Source organism: Mus caroli, chromosome 2 (genome assembly GCF_900094665.2).
Source record: "Mus caroli chromosome 2, CAROLI_EIJ_v1.1, whole genome shotgun sequence".
NCBI classification, from domain to species: domain Eukaryota; kingdom Metazoa; phylum Chordata; class Mammalia; order Rodentia; family Muridae; genus Mus; species Mus caroli.
In genome coordinates this window covers 69,423,596-69,430,770 of record NC_034571.1, presented here as the reverse complement: position 1 = coordinate 69,430,770, position 7,175 = coordinate 69,423,596, and the positions used below count along the sequence as shown (strand labels likewise).

The 7,175-nt window shown below is 39.8% G+C and overlaps 1 non-coding gene across 1 annotated transcript; it reads right to left on the bottom strand.

The window, feature by feature from the left end:
* Positions 1–1,854: 1,854 nt before the first annotated feature.
* Positions 1,855–1,960, bottom strand: LOC115030419. The gene has a single exon (XR_003836024.1). It is a non-coding gene; the product is annotated as a U6 spliceosomal RNA (small nuclear RNA).
* Between the last annotated feature and the right edge of the window lie 5,215 nt (positions 1,961–7,175).

Sequence of the window (7,175 nt, the reverse complement as noted above, 5' to 3'; positions counted from 1 at the left end):
ATGGAACAATTCTGTATGCTGGAAATATTTTTGTTTTTATTTTATTTATATTTTATTTTAAGTTTTGCAATACTAGGAGCCAGGGCTTTGCACACAACTAGGCACATTTCCTGCCACTGAGCCACATGCAGAGCGAAATATTTTTGAAAATTTGAACAAAGCATACATGCATGCTTTTAAAATTTTCAATAGGAACATGCAGAGTTCTGAATAATAATTTATCTCCCAAACTAGATGTAGAGTAAAAGGTTTTAATGTGGGCATTCAGACTGTGCACAAGTATCATTTATTGAAGTGGAATAAAAACTGAAGAAATCAGTAAAGTTGCATGGAGAACAACTAAGTGTATCATTTCCTCATCAAACAGCAGTCGAGGCATGCACGGTACCTTCCATAGCTCAGCAGAACAGCCTACACTTACTACAGAGCATTTTTCCTTTTATAAAATATCTAAGTAATAGTACCTTAATCATCTAAAATTATTTAAGGTGTTAGGTTTATGGAATCAGAATCTTTTGAAAGATGTCTAAATTTTTGATTATATACCAAGTTTTTTTTTTTATTATGAAAACCTAAAAAAAAAAAGAAGATACAATTGCTCATCCTTTAAGTCAGTGATTATTAGATCACTTGAGAATGAGGACAAAGAAAGCGAACATCTGTTCTGATAAATCCTGGTAGACAAAGCCTCAGGTACTCTTGTCTTCATGTTCAACACAAAGAAAATATTTAATAACTTGAGACAATGATAATATTGTTAACTTAGAGTGGCAAACATTTCTACATATATGGAACTTTTAGTTTTGGGTCATGTATGTCAAGATAGTAGAACATAACAAGATAACTTTGATCTTAAAAGTAAATCAAGCATAACTGTTCTGCTTTGTGATTCAAAAGTTCTCTCTCCTTCCCTCCCTGTCTCCCTCCCTCTCCCTTCCTTCCTCTTTCCATACCTCTCTCTCCCTGCCTCTCTCCCTCCCTTCCTCCTTCCATCCATCCTTCCCTCATTCTTTCTTTTCTTTTTTATGTTTTTCCCTTTGTTCCTTCCTTTCTTCTTTCCCTCTTTTCTTCTTTCTTTTTCTTTTTTTTTATGGAGACAGGGTCTTACTCTGTACCCTGTAGCCCAAAGATGACCTCTAACTCTCTGCAACCCTCCTTTTGCTTCAGCCACCCAAGTGTTGAACTTATAGGCCCGAGCCACCAGAGGCCCATTAACCTGAGGGGCCCTCTGTAGAAACATAAATTACCATTGTTTATGATGATAAAGAATTCCGTTTATTGCCAAACTGCATGGGAGTGGTAGTGGTGGTGGTGGTGGGACACATTCTAGTGGTTTGGATTTGCTTGGCCCACGGGGAGTGACACTATTAGGAGGTATGGCATTATTGGAAGAGGTGTGGGAGGAAGTGTGCCACTGTGTAGACACCAGTGAAGTCTCAATCCTACACAAACAAGTGTGGGCAGCTAAGGAAAGTGCGGAGCAACAGAGGTGGGTCTTCCCCTAGGAGGAGAACCCCAATTGGTTAGCTCTGAAAAGATACATACAAGTTATATGGACTGAGCCAGTTACATTTAGGAATGTATATCTCTATACATATATACATGAAATGATAATTAGTCAAAAATTGCAGGGAATTTGGAGGATAACAGGGAGAAGCATATGGACTGGCTTAGAAGGAGGAAGGAGGAGAAAGGAATGGTGTAATAATATTAGGATCTCAAAATAAAAAGAATTCTGATTATTTGGTTCTTGTTAGATAGAGGCTAACATCATTTACCCCAATTCTACTTTGGATTTCATGTATTTACAGTGACTTTGGTGAAATTATTAAGATCCTCTCTTTTTCAAATTAAAAACAAGTTGAAAGCTTCCTGAATTTTTGTGTCATCTTGCTCAGGGGCCATGCTAATCGTCTCTGTATCGTTCCGGTTTAAGTATATGTGCTGCTGAGGCGAGCCCTGGATCTTGTCATAATGGCCTGGCTTGATTGCTCTTTTGCTAGCTATTGTTTTTCAAAATTAAATAAATTACAAGGGGGCTGGTGAGATGGTTCAGGGCTTAAGGGCACTGACTGTTCTTTCGAATGTCCTGAGTTCGAATCCCAGCAACCACATGGTGGCTCACAACCACCCGTAATGAGATCTGACGCCCTCTTCTGGTGTGTCTGAAGTCAGCTACAGTGTACTTATTTATAATAATAAAAAATAAATTTTAAGAAAAATTACAAATTAAAAATTCTGGTATCTGGACATGATAGAACACACCTTTAATTCCAAGTACTGGGGAGGTAGAGTCAGGTAAACATCTTTGACTTTGAGGCCAGCCTAGTCTACACAGTGAGTTCCAGACAGGTCAGGGCTACATAATGAGGCCCTGCCTAAAAATATTGCAGTAAGCATGAGTTGTCTTCAGTCCATCCACATAAAACGTTTATAATGTAAGCACTGTTATCTCTATGTTACCAACAAGAAAACAGACTTAGAATTGAAACCATTCCAAAGAGCTGTTTGTAAGCTCAGTAGTGGAATTAAATCAGGTCTGGCTGGCTCTAACCCAGAGCTCTTTCTAATACACCACTGTCTAGACAGTAAACTCATAATAAACAAAGTTTCTAAGAAGCCAAAAGAAAGGATTTTGAGTATTTTTGCTATAAGAAATGATTGTTTGAGGATACAGGTATGTTTCCTTAGATTTGCAAATTACATAGCATAGATACATATTGCATCATCATATTATGTTCCACAGAGGTTTATAGTTTGTATGATTTTTCTGAGTTCGAGGCCAGCCTGGTCTACAGAGTGAGTTCCAGGACAGCCAGGGCTATACAGAGAAACTCTGTCTTGAAAAACCAAAAAAATAAAAAATAAAAATAAATAAATAAATGAAGTTGAAGTTTTTAGGCTGCGTGGTAGTTTTTGGACGTAGACTTTTTGAGTGGGAACAGAAAGAACACAGGTAGCTTTCTGTCATGTCTTGTGGCTCTGGGCACAGCTCTGGCTTCCTGGGAAGTGGTTACAGTATGGGTTTGTGGGTGTGTGTTCCCAGGCTATGAGTTCATTGGCACCTCGGGAACAATGGTTTTGCCATGTTCTTTGTTTTTACGTGTATACCATTTGAACATGATTTTAGACTAGTATTAATTGAATCTAGAAAATCTGTACTAAGCCTTTTTACATGAGAAAACTGGAAGGAGCAGAAGGAGCCAATGGCTTTCCTGAGCAGTAAAAACATGGAGTCATCACTTCAAACCACACCTATTCTTGGTATTATTTACATGGGCGGTGCCCGTGAAGCAGCTAAGTAAAGTTCTGTCCTATGGTATTGGTTAATAGTAATTTAAGACTATCCAAGTGGGAAGAAATTTAGTATTGTTTTCACATAAAAGCCATTTGGGTTAGAATGCCATGGGGCAGAGGGATAGCAAGTGTTAACAAGTGGAGGGAGGCATGGTACTGGTATAGTGACAGACAAGTAGACCAATGGAATAGAATTGAAGACCCGGAAATGAACCCACACACCTATGGTCACTTGATCTTCGACAAGGGAGCTAAAACCATCCAGTGGAANAAAGACAGCATTTNCAACAAATGGTGCTGGCACAACTGGTTGTTATCATGTAGAAGAATGNGAATNGATCCATTCCTATCTCCTTGTACTAAGGTCAAATCTAAGTGGATCAAGGAACTTCACATAAAACAGGAGACACTGAAACTTATAGAGGAGAAAGTGGGGAAAAGCCTCGAAGATATGGGCACAGGGGAAAAATTCCTGAATAGAACAGCAATGGCTTGTGCTGTAAGATCGAGGATTGACAAATGGGACCTCATGAAACTGCAAAGCTTCTGCAAGGCAAAAGACACCGTCAATAAGACAAAAAAGCCACCAACAGATTGGGAAAGGATCTTTATCTTAAATCAGATAGGGGACTAATATCCAATATATATAAAGAACTCAAGAAGGTGGACTCCAGAAAATCAAATAACCCCATTAAAAAATGGGGCTCAGAGCTAAACAAAGAATTCTCACCTGAGGAATACCGAATGGCTGAGAAGCACCTGAAAAAATGTTCAGCATCCTTAATCATCAGGGAAATGCAAATCAAAACAATCCTGAGATTCTACCTCATACCAGTCAGAGTGGCTAAGATTAAAAATTCAGGAGACAGCAGATACTGGCTAGGATGTGGAGAAAGAGGAACACTCCTCCATTGTTGGTGGGATTGCAAGCTTGTACAACCACTCTGGAAATCAGTCTGGTGGTTCCTCAGAAAATTGAACATAGTACTACCGGAGGATCCAGCAATACCTCTCCTGGGCATATATCCAGAAGATGTCCCAACCGGTAAGAAGGACACATGCTCCACATGTTCATAGCAGCCTTATTTATAATAGCCAGAAGCTGGAAAGAACCCAGATGCCCCTCAACAGACGAATGGATACAAAAAATGTGGTACATTTATACAACGGAGTACTACTCAGCTATTAAAAAGAATGAATTTATGAAATTCCTAGGCAAATGGTTGGACCTGGAGGGCATCATCCTGAGTGAGGTAACACAATCACAAAAGAACTTAAATGATATGTACTCACTGATAAGTGGATATTAGCCCAAAAACTTAGTTTAGCTAGATATAAGATACAATTTGCAAAACACATGAAACTGAAGAATAGCGAAGACCAAAGTGTGGACACTGTGCCCCTTCTTAGAATTGGAAACAATCACCCATGGAAGGAGTTACAGAGACAAAGTTTGGAGCTGAGACAAAAGGATGGACCATCTAGAGACTGCCATATCCAGGGATCCATCCCATAATTAGCCTCCAAACAATGACACCATTGCATACACTAGCAAGCGTTTGCTGCAAGGACCCTGATATAGCTGTCTCTTGTGAGACTAGGCCGGGGCCTAGCAAACACATAAGTGGATGCTCACAGTCAGCTATTGGATGGATCACAGGGCCCCCAATGGAGGAGCTAGAGAAAGTATCCAAGGAGCTAAAGAGACCTGCAATCCTATAGGTGGAACAACATTATGAACTAACCAGTACCCAGGAGCTCTTGTCTCTAGCTGCATATGTATCAAAAGATGGCCTAGTCCGACATCACTGGAATGAGAGGCCCATTGGACATGCAAACTTTATGTGCCCCAGTACAGGGGAAAGCCAGGGCCAAAAAAATGGGAATGGGTGGGTAGGGAAGTGGGGGGGGGAGTGTGTGTGGGTCTTTTGGGATAGCATTGGAAATGTAATTGAGGAAAATACATAATAAAAAATATATTTAAAAAAAAAACAAGTGGAGGGAGCTATTTTAGATGATGTGCAATTATTACTCGATACTTCTAAAGGGGTAGAGATTGTCTACCCCAAGCTTAACAGTGATGCTCATGGGGAAGGAGGGGTGGTGAGTTTCTCTGGAGAAGCATGAAGCTTCTGAGGACAGGGGATTACTTCTTCTCTCTGGAGAAAGACATTGAGATGACCTAGTTTCCGGAATATCATTGGCTCAGTGGAAATATAGGCATTTGCCTTATAGTAAGACACCATAGCAGTCTCTCTCTCTCTCTCTCTCTCTCCTGCCCCCCCCCGACCTTTAGTCCTTCCCTTTCTCTGCTTAAATCTAATTCTTTCCCTTAAGATAATTATGAGATACAGCTAATGATAAAAAGAGAAGATTCGTGGGTTCTGTAGGTGTGTGTGTGTGTGTGTGTGTGAGTTACATGGCTGTCACTTCTGCTCATGAGCTTCTAGACACTGACTGAAGTAAAGTCTAGAAAGCCCAGGATATCCTTGTGTCTTCTCATAGTCTCTATCCTGCACCGGACCAAAGTACTTGTTCCATTTCCTGAAGCCGGGACAGCAATTAGGCCCATGAAAGTGAAGTTCATTAATGAAAGCTAATTGAAAATTAATTCACCATGACTCCAGGGAAGAGCTTGCATTTAAAACGTTGTGTTGTTAGCAAGTGAGCATCTAATCATCAGAGCATGGCAAAATACTTCAGAATGACACGTAGGTTAATGAGGTGGCTAAGCGTCAGGAAAACAAAGCCTTGTAACATTAAAATAGCCACCTTGCTTAAAATGCCACCCTGCCCCTCCCTCCTGCCTCCCCTTCCTGGTCATTTCACCTTTTTGCTTTGTTCTCACCTGACAGAGCAGATGCCACGCCATTATCCCTTTGCCCAGGGATCATCCCCACTGAAGAGATTCTATGATTTTAATTCTCTAAATTAAGTATGAATTCTGCAAGTGCCAATCTATCTACTTTCCAAACCCGTAGGGATCTTATTTTATGTCTTTTAAGTGTATTCTTATAGAAAGTTCAAGCTTAGCTAAGCCTGAATAGGGTGATGGTGTCCTTTCCCTGATTTCAACAGGCATCTACTGGAGACTCATTTTAAGCTATATTTCAGTAAATATTCAAAGACAAATATTCAGGCTTTTGAGACTTCTGTTTTTGCAAATTAGATATTGTATTGCAAAAATTGACTTTTCTTTTTATCTGTATTCACTTGAAAATATTTACTGAGCTTGAGACATGGCTCAGTTGGTTGGCATTTGCTTAGTACACACAAGGCCTGGGGTTCAAGCCCTCCCACCAGGAAACAAAACATGTTGAAAGTGTGTAGGTATGCAATAGGACACTTAATGCCATTTCTTTTAAGAGTTTAAAGCACTCCCTGAAGCCTCTTTTATCTGCAAATTTCTAATTTTTTGTTTGTATGTATGGATTTAATTTTTTTTCTCATTAAAAATTTGTTTTTAGTCACTTTGAGAATTCTTGTTCTCATGAAAACCGTCTTTCTTGTTTTGCTCTCGATGTTGTTCATTGTTAGGTTGGCATAAAAATATTGGCACACTGGTGTGTGGCAGGATCTAAGGAATGACTTTCCTCTCTAGATAGGTTTATTTTTAATTATCGTTATCATGAGAAAGTGTTGAATAAGATTCATCAGTCACCAAATTCTGTCATGGATGAAAGAAAATGCCATGGGTTGGTCAGCTGGGAAGAAACTAAGGTGTCACGAGCAAATTCTCTTTAGATGAGAAAAGAAAGAGGCCTTAGTGAGGATTTCTGTTGCTGTGATAAAATACCACGACCCAAAGCAACTTGGAGGAAAGGCTTTATCTCAGCCACATTCTGATCACAACACTGCAGGAAGAGCAGCCCCAGCAG